This window comes from Antennarius striatus, chromosome 12 (assembly GCF_040054535.1).
Source record: "Antennarius striatus isolate MH-2024 chromosome 12, ASM4005453v1, whole genome shotgun sequence".
Taxonomy (NCBI): domain Eukaryota; kingdom Metazoa; phylum Chordata; class Actinopteri; order Lophiiformes; family Antennariidae; genus Antennarius; species Antennarius striatus.
In genome coordinates, this window is record NC_090787.1 from 12,211,133 (window position 1) to 12,228,635 (window position 17,503).

Sequence of the window (17,503 nt, forward strand, 5' to 3'; positions counted from 1 at the left end):
AGTAAAGAGTGGTTGTAGACTAAAAAACATTATGAAAATTATAAGACTGCTTTCACATACACCCTTAAAAGTGCTGAAAAAAATTATTATTTTACAGTGTGTGTGTGTATATATATATATATATATATATATATATATATATATATATATATATATATATATATATATATATATATATATATATATATATATATATATATATATATATATATATATATATATATATATGTTGCAGGTTTTGCATCCTCAAAACCTGCAACTCCCTGTTGAGATTCATGCTGTCATGCTGGTGGAAGTGATTGTTGTTTTTAACCAATGGAATATGTATGGCCTCACAATATTGTTCTCGTCATGAATATTACAGTGGAAAGTTGTGCATATGTGAATAGCATCTTGATCCATTCTAAAGATTTGGGACAATAAGTACCCAAATGTTGATGCATTTTCTAGGCTCCTATTGTCAGATCTGAAAACTGCCCTTGTGCAGCGAGACAATTTCTCATCAGGCACCAGCAGCCGGAGCACCAGGCTCATTCACGGAGGAGTCCGATATCTACAGAAAGCCATCATGAAATTGGATTACAAACAGGTAAATGCTTCATTTTTTCTCTGCAGCTGACACTTATCCGCAGAATTCCTGGTCCCTCTGGTCATATTGCTTTATTTACTCTCCCATGTTCATTTTTCATTCAAGGGAAGCAGTGACATGTTTGCCTTGAATGACTGCATGCCTGGAATTTTCTGAAGTTGTTTTTAAGAAATCTTACAACTTGACAGACCTTTGTTGTGATCAAATTGTAGACTAATTCATAAAATTATCAGTCAGTAATAGGTAGAATGAAGCCAATGTGTCCTCCTTTGTCTGTGAATTGTTTAAGACGAGTCACCCAGGTTCAAACTGAAATGTCACCATTTTCTGTTACATTTCACAGTATATGAGAAACCTCATTATTCTCAGCTTGTGTTTTCTTGAAGAGCCTTATTTTGTTATCTGTACGAACATAAGAGGGTCCTGGAGGTGAGCAGCAGAGGAGACCAATTAGTGTGATTGCAGGAGACGCAACTGCCTAGTCAGCAGCTCAACAGTAAAATGTAGACTGCATGTCTTGGAATAAAACGAGGGACAAATTAAAGCAACACTTTATGGGATGGGAAATGTAAGTATTATTGCTGCAATAATGTTTATCAACAAGACTTACATTCTTATTTTGCTCTGAAAATCAATTAATGACAAAAGTGCAGGAAATTTTTGTCTCTTATAAGGTATAAAATCTCTGGGTATCAAGCAACAGCATGGAAGGGATTTGCTCACCGCTGTTACTCAAATATTTATATGAATTATGTTTGATTAATTACTTTAAGAATGTAGAGAAAAGTTACATTTAGTTTTGAATTCAATCACCAAAATATTACTGCTGGAACAATTTGTCATTAAAGTTATCAAAAATTATCTTTGCCTTTAACGACAGATTATTTTTAGCCTTGGACTACTTATCAGTTCTGACTCTAGAAAACTGTAGCACACAGTTAATGTTATGTAATGATGTATTGATTAAATAATCATTCAGTCCATCCAGTTACTTAACTATGAAAATATTCATTTGTTCAGCATTAATTAGAATATATTTCAGTAAGGACAGATGTTCTGTCCGTCCTTTTTGAATCTGTGCTTCTGAAATGTGCTGATCTCCCGTCAAGTTGTTTGACTGTCACTCCTACAGTATCTGTCATCTTTAACGCCTCAGGTGTACAAGTAAATTCTCATTTCTCCTGTTCCATCTCCTGTGCCATCATTTTTCACCCCTATATGAGACAGAAGCTGTAAATCTGTACTTTTGTAAAGGTGCAGAATCCTGAAGATGGATAAGTTCAGTAGGATGTGATAAACTTTACCACATCTTTAGGGTGAGAGGCACATTGGAGTGTAAGGCGAAGGAGGAAGAGCGGTCCATGGCATCTCTGCACCATCTCGCCTTTGCTCTCCTAGACTTGGGTGAACTCAGGGGCCTTGATTTGATTTGTGCAGCCTTGAATCATAAGATTTAATTGCACCTGACATTTAAAGCCTCTCTCTCTGGTATTTAAAGCAGTGTACAGGTGTGGCTCATTACTGAGAGGGGGATCAGAGATTTTCTGATTTTCCTCTCATTGCCATATCAGCGTCTTAACTCATCATGCTTCCTGTCACCATCCCATAACCTCTTCTTCACTCGCACAAAACCATATCTGACCCCATGATCATCAGTCAAAGCACAGTTCAAGCAACATTATAAAATAAAGTCTGTTTCAGTGCTACAAACACTGTCAAGGAGAAGGAACCTGCAGACAGGAACATGGGGAATAAAAGAGTGGAACTGTGTGGTAATGGGATTCCACAGCACACACTGCCAACCCTCTGATGTTTCATTTCACATGGCATTGCAAGGTACTGTGATCTTACGTGCTTGTGGAAAAAAAATCTGTTTATTTTGATGCTGTGAGCCTTGAACAGTAAATGATGTTCTTGACATGTTGCAATGCACCAGGGAAACACATGTGTGCAATGTTAAAAACACATCCAGAAAATTCCAAATGCAGTGTTTCCTGGGAATGTGTGAAGAATACATGTTACAGATATGAATGCAGGATATATGAGGTCCGAAATGATAAAACATGTCATAGACTGCCTCATACGGTCCAACACATGGAGTTACGTGCACATTTGATATTCACTCATTACCAACTGTAATAACTCACATGAAAGTGTGTCATAGAAAAACTCTCTCCTGCTGGGTTTCACAAAGCACACAGTATTCTACTCTCACAAGACTTAAATTCAGAAATTTCTAGATCACAGTTTTTATGGTATCAGAAAGAAGCATTCAATTATATAAAGGTTTATTATTTATTAATGGACGTAATCCTAAATTCTAGATCGTACTCTCTAAGTACAATATCTTCTGTCTCACTCAGCCATGTAATTACTGTCTATGTGAGCGTAAGCAAATTAGAGAGAGCATTTTTAAAAACAGAAAATAGCCAGTAGGCCTTGCGTTCCAACCAGTCCCAGGATCCATCTTTCTCCAGGCTATATGTGCCTTGTGTTGGCATCACAAAAACAAAGCATATGTTGATTGTTAGCCAGGGTGTACATAGCATGTCCTGTTCACTCAAGGTCTCCCTTGTAGCTGCAAACTCCAACTTTGTTTCTCTAGGCTATCTGTCAGACTTCATTTAGCATTTGAAGATACGTGATTCCCATGTACTGCAAAAAGGCAACATACTTCTGAGGGAATACAGCCACTATCAGAGCAGTGATCTGTCAACCTTATTCACTTAGCAGAAGTAAGTTGGAAAGGAGAGGGGGGTGTATGAGCTATTTATATTTATTCAGTTTTATGATAGACAATCTTTTTCTTTTTAGAAAACATTAAAATCTTGAAACTAAATGTTTATGAATATCTGCAGAGTTTTGCCATATTAATGAAACATTAAATTAATGATTAGCATTGTAGAAGAAGAAGAAGAAGAAGATATACTTTATTGATCCCCTCGGGGAAATTACATTTGTAGGAATAAAGGAGTCAGAAAATGAAAAGCACAAGACCATTTACATGTATTTAATTTTTCCTCAAGCTGTCTTTTCTACCATTTTTCCCCATATGCAACTGGGTAGATTATGGCAGTGACATTTCCTGTCCTGACCTTCTTTACTGGGGATTGGGCTTTGACTGCTTGGGTTCATCTCCTCAGGATTTTTCAAGCCATCACGGTCAGATTGTTTCAATGTGTAGACATCCTTTAGCCTTAGAAAATGTACACTTTGCAAACATGAAGTTCGGTAAGAAATGACAGAAATTGTCATAGTCTTTGTAAATTTAGTCCGTCATACATTTAAAACAATCCTCACAGACGGAAGTTTATGCGTTAAAAAACATTTTTAAAATACTAAGACACATTTTGGATCTGTGTTTGAAATTTTTATTATTTAAAGGAAATATTGCCTCCTGTTTGCTGCCTTTGTTTATTCATCATTCAACTTTGCCCTTCTTCTTTGTGCTTGAGGAGTAATTCGCAAAAACATCTGGGATAATAACTGCTAATCTCCTGCTATACCTGCAACAATTTATTGGACAAGTCAGCCCAGCCAAGCATCTCTGGTTCTATGACTGGGAGACATGAAATTCATTGTCATTATTGTCCCTGTCATTTTGCAGCATTTTGCTCAGCCACAGAGTTCCTCTCACTCCACTGAGTTTGTACCTCCAGGAGGCTGGAGCGAGCGATGGTGTGAGCCGAGCGGAGGTGGGGTCAGGAAGGAAGGGGGGTGGTGGGGGGTGGGGTGGGTGGCTGCTCCTCCTTGAGTCTTGATGCTCATTTAACTATGCTCTGTCGTTTGGCCATTTTGGTTTTTTAATTGCTGATGATAATTATCATCATCATTACTGTTATCTTCATCAATGTGTGAGGGTGTTACAGCCTCACTTTAACATTCGTTCATAAATCCTCGTGCCGAGATCTGACTAATCCTTGAATTCCTGACATTTAATGTAGTATTAATGCTCCTGTTCTTTGCTCACTGCCAATTTGTGACAAGCTGAGATAAGAGATCTCTGAATCATGGGGTCAAAGGTCATTAGGAGGCTCAGCAATCACTGAGGATCAGACACTACCTACCGGTGCCGAGCCCCTCTCAGTCTGTGTGTTTTTACATGCCTGCATGTATACACGTGCCCACACACCACCAGTGACGTAAGTTCACTATCCACATACTATAATGGTCACATTCACCCTACAGTGATGAAGAAGAGTCCATGGTCTTCCTAATACATCATGGCAGGGTGCATACTCTTGTATGTAATTCATTCTAAAATGTGGCCTTTAAATATGTTGTTTTCTTGGTTTTTTTGGGGGTTTTTTAAACTTGTTTTATATATTTATTTATTTTCTTTAGAGGAGGAATGGCTTCCAGCATGCTGTAGCATTAAGCAGGGCCCACCAGCTAGCTAGCCTCAAGTCACTCAAACGTAAAATAAATCAGAGCACAAAGAGCTCTGCTCTATCCTGAAAAGTAGCAACATTTTCTCCGGCCAGCAATGAGGACTTGAACTTCTTGGCAATAACAAATAGAAAGAAAGTCACCCGACACACCAACATTAAAAGTGATTAATCATCTCTATTCTCTCTTTACTTTTCAACCAAGGGATTGTTCAGCAATAAATCTTCAAAGATGTACATAAGAATCACTGCCTAATGAAACTGGGCTGTGTTCATTTGTCACCTTTTAGACCCTTTCATTTAAATTACAAAACTTCTGACCTTGTGACTCTGAATATAGATCTGTGGTATTTTAGAGTTGAAGAGGGATTAATCCATAAATCTTGATATTAGATTTTCCTGTTCATTAAAAGGTTTTTGCCAGGGAATCTTCAGTTAAAAAAGCAGATCAGCTGCTGTCAGGAGTTATTTACTGTCATATTGACAGACTGAAAAATGTGTTAATAAAGAGTGGAAGTGATTGTTTTCGGTGATCATTTGATCTGTCTTTCTTTTTGACAGTTTATATATATATGTATATAATATTATATATATATATATATATATATATATATATATATATATATATATATATATACACGTATGTACTATAGAGAGAGAGATACATAAAATAGAACAATAATAAATAATAAATTATCATGACAGAAACAGAGTCCTAATTAGACTTTAACAACAAAGTTAAATACTAGTTAAAAATGTCAAACAATGTTCATCAGCTCCTACCTCTGCACCTTTTCTATATTTTAAGGGTTTGATCTCTTTGCTCCTTATCCCCATATTCCCTGCATTTTTCTGCAGAGCAGCTCCCCTTCCCAGTGCAGGAGAGAGGAGGGGTGTTCGGGGCCCACACTCAGGCCAAAGGGCCACTGTGGCTTTAAGTGTGCTCCATGTGTGGCCAGAGCAGCCATCGTGCTGATGCAAAGTGACAGGGACAGATGTGACATATCGGTTCCGACACACTTCCATACCACCAGTCACAGGCTCGGGGTGACTCACATCCCCCTGCTCTGGTCCTGTCCCCCCGCTGCAGGACAACACAACGATGCTCGAATGAACCTCGCCATCGCCCTCAATGCTGCCAGGTATGGGGCTGCCACAGCCAATTACACTGAAGTGGTGCACCTACTGAAGGGGGCAGACCCTCAGACGGGGAAGCAGAGGGTCTGAGGAGCGCTCTGCAAGGATATGATCACAGGTAAACCCAACAAAAGCTGCTTCCTTCCTTCCTGCCTTACTCTATTCCCGCTCTTTTGCTCTCACAACAGGGGCCCTCCCAGCATTTCATACTCAGTGCTAGTTTGCACATAGTCATTGCACATCTAATGCAGGGGCTTTTAATATTTTATAAGCGTTTTATGGTGTAGAGGGCTGCTTCAGATCTTGTAGGGAGGAACATAAGACGGAATTAGCGTGCTCCAAATGGCCTTACTTACCTTTTAAATGTCATGCATAGGGCCAGCTTTGGAAGAATAAAGCAGTTAAGGGTAAAAGATGGTATTCTGAAACATTTCATGAATAACCAAGATTTGAGGATCTCAACACATGCCCACCCACTGATGTTTTAAAAGAGGGAAGTGTGCTCATGTAGGAGGATGTCTCACTTTAATAATGTGAGAGGAGGACCCCACATGGGGAGCTTAGGCTGAAAGGATAATAGAAACAGTTTTTGCTTTTTGTCTGTCACTTTTTCTTTTTTCTTGCAAAATCTTAAATTTCGTGCACACACTAACGTCATCATTCCATTTCTTTGCTTCCTCTCCCATAGCAGTGGTAGCTTCACATGTCAGCATAGAAAGGGTAGTCTGTCATTCATCTTGTTGTCAAAACAGATCATTTACTATCCTCATGGTATCTTTTGATATGCGTCCCATTATATACTGTAGCTCCTCAACATCAAGCATCACATTAACAAACATTTCCCTTCCACAATTTCAAAAGGCTCCTTCAGTCACTGCCACTGAGCTCCTCTGTGACACAAAGAGGCAAGAGGGAAATTAGGTATGTCTGTTTCCTATTAATTACAATCCTGGGAAGTCTCCCATGGACACACTCGAGCCACTCTATTACGGAGAGAGGGGGGCGTTCGCTGATAAATTAATAATCCAGCTTGTCACCAGCCACAGATGAATAGCCCCTGGTGATTGATGCTGTTTTCTTTCATAGGGCAGGAATTTGATGTCAGAGCCAAATGTGTTATCAATGCCACGGGACCTTTTACAGACGCTCTGCGGAAAATGGATGATCAGAAGAACCCAGACATCTGTCAGCCCAGTGCTGGGCGGCTCATCGTCAGCCCGGTCTATTACAGGTAACTAGTGGTGGACCCCTACGTCTCTGTCACTGTCCTCCTGTATCACCTGCTCCTTAGCGCTGCCATCTTATCTATTCATTAGCCAGTGCCAGCAGAGACTCTTCAGCCTCTGGACACAACAACTAGGTGCTGTTTGACAGCTTCTTTGGTCGGTGTGGCTAAGAGCAGGTGCTCAATAGAAAAGAGCAGCACTGCTGGTCATAATGGTCATGTCATGTACATTTATTAACTCTAACAGAAGTTTTTATTCTCCTGAGTGTGATTTATAGCCAAGCTTGGTAAAACATAATTTCCTCTTGTGGAGGATGCAACTTCTTTCTGAATGGATTTCTCCTCACCAACCAGACCGGCAACTCTCTCCGTGTGTATGCATGCTATTTGTGTTTGCAAGGCAGGAAAGCTGCTCCTATGACGCAGCCTTCCCCTCAGCTATGCCTGTGTTAAATTGAGTCGGTGCCCCGTGCATGTGTTTTAAACAGGACGATATGTGCAACCTTGGTTGAGTCTCGGGTAGCAGCAGCTGGAATGGAAACCAGCTGAATTAATCTCCTGGAAACAGCGCTGACAGGAGCCTGATTATGGGGTGTCCCTTCAACCAGCCCCGGCCCGCTTGTGCCCTCCCCTCCCCAACAGACCAAAGGTTAATGCAGTCTTCTTGTTTGTTCCCTTCCCTACTCCTGCTCTCTCTCTCATGCTTGTGACTAGAACACACCTTTATACTATACAAGCGTAGCACCCAGAAATGGTGCCCAAACACACCCAACAGAGAGAAAGGTATCGTTGTGGAGGAGGACACCCACTTCATCCCATGTGAAGTCCACAACTAGCCAACTATGAGGACCCAGAAGGTGATTTTGACATTGATTGTCACTGACCTTTATCTTGTTACCTCTGCCAGGAAAGTAATCACTCAGCGTTATTCTGATTATACAAAAACTACTTGATAAGTTTCAATGAAATTGGTGAAAAGATGAAACACAGACAAGAAAGTAACTCATTAAATTTGTTGTAGATCCAGATAAGGGTTTGACTTCCTTCTAGATAACTATACAAGGCATTTTGTGGCATTTTCACTCATGATGAAATATATTTTTTATTTGATGTTAGCCCTGCGGAGTGGTATTCTAGGAATTGCTTTTGTTTTTTTGTTAAATCTTGACAACTCTTCAAGTAATCGTAAAAAAAAATTACTGAAAATCAAAACGTCCAGTTTGTCCTTGGCTGTGTGCAATCTTACAGTTAACTGTTGGTATATGCTGCGAACATCTGTAACGATGAAGTATTATCAAAACAATGTCAACATTTCTTCGAGAGAAAAAAGTCTTCACTGTGCACTTATACTAGCGGCACTACTGCCTGGATGTCTGAATCCAACCTAATTCATAACAGCCATTTATGATAATAAATACACGTCCAACAATCGCACCCCAACACTACCCTCATCCACCAACCCACCCTCTATGATTTACAAATAGCTGATAGAGCAACCAGCTGACAGAAATAAATGAGCTAATCTGATGGCTGTGTAGGACTTCCACCAGATATTAATTCATCAGGAGGCCACAGAGTGCAGACAGATACAAATTCCAGCTTTAATTATGTATGGGAGCTGAGCTGCAAACAGGAGACTCCTCTACTACCAGGACTGTTTCTCAGAGCAACTTTATGAAGCCCTTTGATTCCATCGTTATTTTGTTTTCCTTTAGATATAATACATGTCCCTCCTGTTTTCTCCAAACACTCCAGACGACATAGATTTTCCCCCTTTAATAGCAAAGCTTTCACATAAGACATTTGATAATGAACAAGTGAAAAAGTAACCTTTGCCACATTAAATTATATTGTTTTCGATTTGCAATTTTTATGAGGCCTTCCTGGAGCCTGTGTCATGTATTTTGTTCCCACTCAGAGTCTCAAATGGCCCTTGCCGACTACCAGGCTTATCACAACCCATGGAGGCTTTATTGAATGAGTGGCCAGTGGGTATCTAAACAGAATGCAGGGCTATTGATTTTGGAGAAGTGGTCTAATTGTTTCTAGTAGACAAGGGCTTGTCCTGATTATTTGATTGATTAGCTTGATACTAGTCTGCCTCCTCATCCTCCTCCCCAGGCCAGTTAATAGCACTGTAATCCCAATACGCTGCTGTATTTCTAATCCATCATCATTATCATGGCTGTACTCAGCTCAAGATTAGTCCATGAGGGCTTTTTTTATTTTTTGAATTCCTCAATAGTAGCTCAGCTCTATATGAAAAGGAAAAAAAATGAGAAAAAGTCGAGTGGTGCAATCAATTTGATCAGGTGGGGGGAAAGTCTGTGGGACCATCATCAACAGATTGATACACAGAGAGATGGGTATATAGCAAAAAATCAGTAGTGTGAGGTAACTGGCAAATACAGTACTGACATGATACTGCACAGCATACATAGTTCATATGTTTGTACTTTAATCCAGCTTTAACTCAGATTCAGAAGACTTGCAAAAAAAATAATAAAATAGTTGTACGTAAATTTTTAATTTGCTGGGGAAAAAAACAAATAAGAAAGGAAAACAAATCTTATTGTAAAAAGATCAGAATGTTCTATTTATCCATAGTAGTATATGTCTATGAATTGCAATGTCTGTCATTTAGTCAACACTGATATATCTCAACACTAAGGGATTAAGTGGCAGGAAATGCATCTATTTTTAGGATGGATAAATGACTGTTCACTTTCAGACATTTTCAGACACTTTCAGACATTTCTGCTCTGTCCATATTTAAATATCTCAAAGTACAGTAACAGAATTGTATTGACCTGCAAATTACTCCGATTTTTGTAATAATCATTAAATGTGTGTATATTAATATGCTAAACATAGTCTGTGAACTCAGGCTAAGTTGTACCTGCTACATCATTGAACTACATACAGTAAGTTTTTATAAGGCTAGCTACCAATCAACCAACTTTAGCTATCAAACACTACTTACACTGGTGAAGAAGTAGCCATCAAATCATGTGACAAATTAATTGTTTGCTACTTATTTTTATTTATATTTTATCTTCTATTTTTTATCTTTTTTTTTACTGATGTAAAGGTGTTATCTGAATTGTACTTCCGTCACAATACCAGATATTGAATAAAACAGAGAAAGGGTTGTTGGGGATGTGTCAAAGTGGTTCTCCAGTTCAAACCTCAGACTAGATCTGGCTTCAGGCAGTGTGGCCACAGACGGCAGGCTGACATGTGGCGTATGTCTGGGCGAGACCCTGATAAAAGTCCTGTAGTCACAAAATGAGCAGAGAGAGCCTGAAGCTTTAGAGAAAAAGAGACAGGAAGGGGAAAGAGGAGAACACAGGGGATTTAAGTGTGAAGTGATGCAACGAGAAGCCGTGACTGGCAGACTCCACGTGGTCTCTGTCCTTGCCTATGGTAGTGCCCAGACCAGGGTCTTCACTCATTTGTCTAAGAATGTGGAAAGAAAGCAATGGGGGAGTGTGAAGAATGGTTGTACCAGAGGGGTTTGTCACATTGTGTGGAGGTGACACCTCGGAAGACCTAGTGGCCCCCACAGTGGACAGCTAGTGTCTCCCCAAGTACTCCCCTTAAGGGAAAAAGAGTCTCCATGGCTTCTCACAGTCACACCAAAGTCTTTGCGTGTCGAGTGCAAGATCTCTACTCCACTGTGCGCAGTTTGACTCCTTTGGACTCTCCACAGACTGGAGTGGTATGTTTAAAGGCTCTCTTTGTTCGGTTCCTGAGGCCTGGAGTGGACTTTCTCTGCTGTTTTTTGTGGTGAAATCTTTCCACACCACACAACAGTTCCCATTCCCCAACCATGAGTCAGCTGAACAAAGGAGGCATCAGTGTCGCACTATCTGGCTCTGGGATTAAAGAATGAAAAACTCTCTTTTCACTGAATATTTCCAGTCCAGTCTTTTAGCCCTCACATCCAAAGGAACATCTTCTCTTTGTTCGATGTGATGATTTATTCCAAAATACGACAAGATGCATTTTATTGTTAGAATTTCACGCTGTACTGATTTGTAAGTGTTCTGGAGAAGTGCAAGTGGAATCTTTTCAGCCATCAAAATAGTCAATTTGACTGTTCAATCCATTCTGCCAGGTCTTGCAAGGTTAATGCTGCTCAAGAGACATTGTTTATCATGCCTAACTTTCATTTTGAACAACTATAAATGGATATTGTCTTCATCTACGTGCTTTTTATTGCCCATGTGAGGCTTTCTTCTCTCCTGCTACTCCAGTGTCATGAATGTTTAAAAAATGCCCTTTGGTAATGAGTTTGTCATTGTTTTATTCAGAAATATCAACCAACCCATTATAGTTGCAGATATTTTTTCAATCGATACACAATAGTGTATTAATATTTAATTCTTTATATGTCACTACAGTATAAGAAAAGGTGGATTGTTGAGAAAGAGCAGCTGGAGCTCATTTATTTTCCTGCTGTAGGAGTGAAATAGAGGGAGCAGACAACTCACTTCTGGGGTCTGCATGTGTACACACACACAGGATGCATATACAGAACGTTTGTCTTATACCATATACCATAGGGGTCCATGTTTATGTTTGGCAGAATGCCTTTCTCTGCTGTCTGGAGAAGAGATGTCTCATCACCCTGGAGCATTTTTTTTGTCTCTTTGTCTTCAATCCAAACTCCAAGGACGCTGTCAATTTACAGAAACAACAGATTTGACACTCGTGACAATCTGCTGGTGACTGGTGTAATCCCTGTAACTATGTGTTAACACATGATGTAAATATGTTGTTTTACATCCAGTAATACTAATAGTAGCAAATGGTTGTGGATGTCATCCGGAAGCTAAAATGTACAACTATTGCTTTAGAACATTTTTTATGATTATTTCAATTATTGATGTAAGCATATTTTACTTTCACAATGAGAAGGAAGAATTCTTAGTCATCGACATCCACTGAAATACTCTTAACATGCGCAGAAAATGACGCTGTTGAGTTAGAGTTAGGGCTTTTTTCATCAGTGTGCAAAATATGTCAGTGTATTGATGAGATGTGTCAGGCCTTCATAGAAGGCACAAATAGGCCACACACACACACACACACACACACATACACACACACACACACACACACACACACACACACACACACACAGAAATGGCCTATAGACAGAAAATGTGGACACAGTAGCGTCCTTGGAGCAGTTAGGGATTCTGTGCCTTGCTCAAGTGCACATCAGCTCTGGCCAGGAGGTGAACTGGCACCTCTACAGCAACCAGCCCACCCATCCAGTTTCCAAGCCAAGTCCCTGCAGACGGAGCTACCACCTCCCCAATTGGATTCTACCTCCGATGGACACAGTTGGACACCTGCACGGCAGCACAAAGGAGATGCCACATATTTTACAAGGTAATAAAGTCAGTAGATGATGTTAAACAGGAGTCCAAACACTCTGTACCACGTGAAAGTAAACACACAAAACTCGTCATTTTTGTGTCTAAACGGAGACTGACAGGATAGCTGGAATGACAAAGCTCCTCAGTGTAAAGAATTTGCGTGAGAACATGACACTGTAACAGAGTAAAAGGGGGAACTCGACAAAATTGCTATTAAATGTCTTCAAATGGTTTGCGGTGCCCCGACGTCACGCCCAGGGTGTACCCTGCCTCTCGGCCGCAAGCCAGCTGGGATAGGCTCCACCCCCCCATGACCCACAAAAAGCAGAAAAAGCGGAAGTTAAATGGATGGATGAATGAGTGAATGAATGAATGAATGTTTCAAATGGAATTTTGTCAATGGAAATAACAAGTGTTATTTTTTTCTAGTTACCCATTCAATGCTCATTAGACAATTTCAGCAGTGTTCTACAGTATATTGAATTTATTGTGAAATAAATAAATGTGAGAAAATCTAGAGATCATGTTCACGGAATGAAGAACCCTATCACACAATATGAATGCAAATAATTACATTTCTATGTCTTTGGTGAACAATTAATGAGTTACTGTTGGTTATTTTATTCTAATGGGAATTTTTTTCGACATTTTGATAGCCTTACACTTTAAGTGCAGTAACCCAGGACACGCAGATCAACAGCAACAGATCAGAAACCTTTCAAGTAATTTATTTTTGTCAATGATCAGGTTTAAATCAACATCATTAAAAAATGTCTTTTAAAAAACTGAAAGAAGAATCATTTGAACATATTAACACTGAACAAATCAACCCATTAGACAAGAGATGGCTGTCAGTGGGGACACATCTCTGTCCTCCTGACAATTCACACATATCAGGACTGTCCAAGCTATGTTACACTTATAATGAACTGTACAATGACCTGCAAACGACAGCACAGAGAGTTACACCACCCCTTGACTTGGATGTGAATGTGTTTTAACCCTTTGTTTTGTGAGGAAGTGGGGAAGAAAGCATAATCTATGATCCCAATGTTTCTGGAATGTTTAAAAAGGTCAATATGCTGATATTTTTGACAGCGCTTGACCTTTTGTGAAAAAAGTAACAAAACCATTGGAATTGAAATAACTTCTTTGTTTAGTTCTGGCACATAATGTATCACAGTCAAAGCATGCTGTCTCCCTGCCGCATCTGCCCATGAGTGACTTGACTGTTAATCCGTCATATTGATCTAATATCAAAAGGTGCTATTTAAATGCAGCATAACTCCCTGGGAGCCATGATCTGTCGGTAGGATGTGTTTGGAGTCTGGCTGAATAACTAATGGCTGTTCTGCCTGTGTCCGAGTGTTTCAACATCTGGCTCCCACCCACAGCGACAGAGCGCTACAAAGTGGCCATTAGTGCTCCAAGCAAGGAAAGTAAGTTGGTTCATTTGAACTACAGTTTTATAGATCAGAGTTGATTTAAAAGTCCTTCACAACAGAAGAAAAAACGGGGATAAAACGATGGGAATCACTGCAAAAAACGACACTCGAAACTCGAGGATTCACTCCCTCAAAAGCAGTTTTCTTCATTTTGAGGTTGGAGTACCAACAGTGGAAAGCAGATTTTTGCAGCACTATTGTGGCAGACTGCTTCCTGAGCTCAACAGGGGAGGGCCTTCCTTGTATTGTAAGGCTCATGGCAAAGCATGTGAGCTCAAGTGATGATTCAGCTTTCATTTTCTACAAATGGCATATTAAATATTGATCTGTCTGTCTTCAAATTATGATGTCCTTCTTCTCTTTAACTCATTGCGCTATAAACGACCAGTGATTTTGTGCAGATGTTGTGTGCTTGTGATCTCAGTTCTACTTGCTCCATCCAGCGACTTCAATTCCAGCACTGCTATTCGTGCACATGCATTAGATTGACCTCACATTAACCCAGATACATTTGATCTTTAAGAGCCATAAATTGGCTTTTGTCATTACCATAGGTTAATTACTGAGATTTTCTCTGTACCGTTGGTACACTGAGATTGCAATAATAAGCACCACACAAAAGCCATTTACACCGCCTGCATGAACACTAAAGAGGCATTGTTTTGATCTTTCTATTCCTGTCGGGAGTTTTGTTTGTATTGGTCTATTATTAGCACTCTACCTTGTAATACTTTTGATGCAGTTTGATTTGCCTGAGCTTAGCTGAAACCTTGCCCTTCCTGTCATTCTCTCCTTCATACGTCATCTGACATGCAGCCAGATGCAGGTCTATACCTTAATTCCTCACAGCACCTCTATAAAAAAAACTTTATTGAAAAACTTTCAGTTATGCGTTGGGCGGTATATTACCTAGAATTTTGGATACAGATTGCTTTTTTCCATTTTTACAGATACTCTCGTAAAAAAGGTAGATAAATGTGTTTAACGGTTGTTTCTTGTTGTGGTCAAATCTGACTGATTTAAAAGATTTCTCTCCAAAACAAGTCAAGTAAATTCTATATATCTGAATACATTGTTGATATAAAATTTTTTTACAGCACACAGGGTCACCTGTGGTTCCTGGAGTCTCCAAGAGTGAATGGAGGGAGGCAGACCCTTCTGTCATTGGTCAAACATTAGCTATGTGGTTATAGACTGTAAGGGGATTCCCATGATCCACTGAACTCCAGTGCACATTTTCTATAATTCCCTCTTGTTCCATTAATGATGTGTCCTAATTTGATTTCTTCCCTTTATCATGATGGTCGAGAGTCTAAAGTAATTTTTCTTCTACTCCTTCTTCTCCTATGTAGTCATTGTTCTGTATAGTTATATAAGCACCAGATGGCTGTTTAGATATTATGAATTAATTGCAGTCATTCAATTTTCAATCCATTATTTTTTTGTTTCTCTCACCTAAACCCAGGGTCTTCTCAGAGGTGCCTCCCTGTTTTTCCTTGGAAAATGTTTGTTCATGGAATAATTGGTGATTCTCTGAAAATGCAGATTCGTTCTTTGGGAAAGCACATTGAATAAATTTTGATGGACTGAACTAACATTCAAGATATAGTTACATACTAATTATCATTTGCTAAAAACTGAGTACCTGCTTACTAAAAGCAGAATAATTCTCTTGTGTGAGTAAAGAGAATTTCAAGGTATTCTAATTCAATCTGGTGGCTTGCTGACCAATTTTTTTAACTCTTGCTTTGACAGCTTTCTTGAGTTGAGTTGTTCTGAAGTTTGTTATATGTTGTCCTGCATTGTCTACCAACCAGAAAATCCAAATTTTCCATACAACCAGATCAATCCAACGTGTGTGTGTGTGTGTGTGTGTGTGTGTGTGTGTGTGTGTGTGTGTGTGTGTGTGTGTGTGTGTGTGTGTGTGTGTGTGTGTGTGTGTGTGTGTGCATATAAACATGCGTGTATCTGATAATTACCTATATGCATCAAGTCTCTCTGGTTTGTCTTCTTGAAACGTGGAGAGATTATAAATTTACCTCCTTTCATACAATCCCTGTTTTGATGATTCTCCATTAGCTCAGTAACCATGACACTCAGACTCTCCCAGTCTGATATGAAGAATCTGTAAGAACTCTGCGTATGTTGAAAGGAACACAACACCCATGCTTTTCTATCCCTCTGAGGCAAAGTGAGTGCAGATTTTTGGATGTTGTGTGGGGTCTTTTGAGATGATTTTGGTTGATCGGCCGCTCCTGTAAAGGTACACAACCGTTAAATATTTTCTCTCTTTGTGTATAATGGCTCTCACTGTGGTTTGCTGGAGTTCCAAAACTTTAGAAATTGATTTGTAATCTTTTCCAGACTGATAAATCTCAATTGCTTTCTTTCTCATTTCTTCCTAAATTTCTTTGGATCTTGACATGATGTCTAGCTTTATAGGACCTTTTGATCTACTTCACTTCAGGTACCATTTACAAGTGATTTCTTGATTGAGAACAGATATGTCAGTAGTTAGGTGTGGCAAGAGAAATTTAACTCCAGTGTGATAAACCTCAGTTAAGTTCTGTTTTAACAGGGTTTAAGCACTGTTTAAACACTTTTTTACAAAGGGCCATGAAGGCTCAGATTTCTCCCTCTTTAATACTAAAAAAACATTTGAAAACTATTTTCTGGCATTTTCTAGTGTTATCTTTGCATATTTAAATTTGTTTGATAATCTGAAACACTCAAATGTAAGAGAAAACATGCACACACAAAAAAATCAGGAAGGGTGTGAATGCTTTTTCACAGCACTGTAAATGATGTCTCTCAAGGTGAGGTCTGCAGCACTGGTAATTGAGACGTGGGTTTACTGTCATGACTTGTGTGGGAGTTATGTCAACACAATTTCTAAATTAAACACATTTCTATAACTGCAAATACTGGAGGGACATATTTCTAAGTATTTTTCATAATGTCTGATATTAAATGCACATTATTCTACATTTACCTGCTAAGGAGGATTTCTGAATTTATAGTGTACTCCACAGCTTCTCATCACACTTTCACCTTTGTAATAGTAGTCTCTGAAATGAGCTGTATAATTTGAAGTTGTATGTACTGTCTGTCCAGACGTGAAGCTAAAACATGAGTGCTGTTTTTGAAAATGAAGTGACGAAATGAATCATGGCCACACCACCACACACTTATGTGCTTCTCTCCTGCTTTCACTCCATACAAGCACACACACACTCACTCTCCTCTCCTGTCCTCCCGTGACACTGGCAGGCTTCTCTAGCTGGGCGACAATGATGAATGCAGAACATGAAACACATTAATGCAGCGGA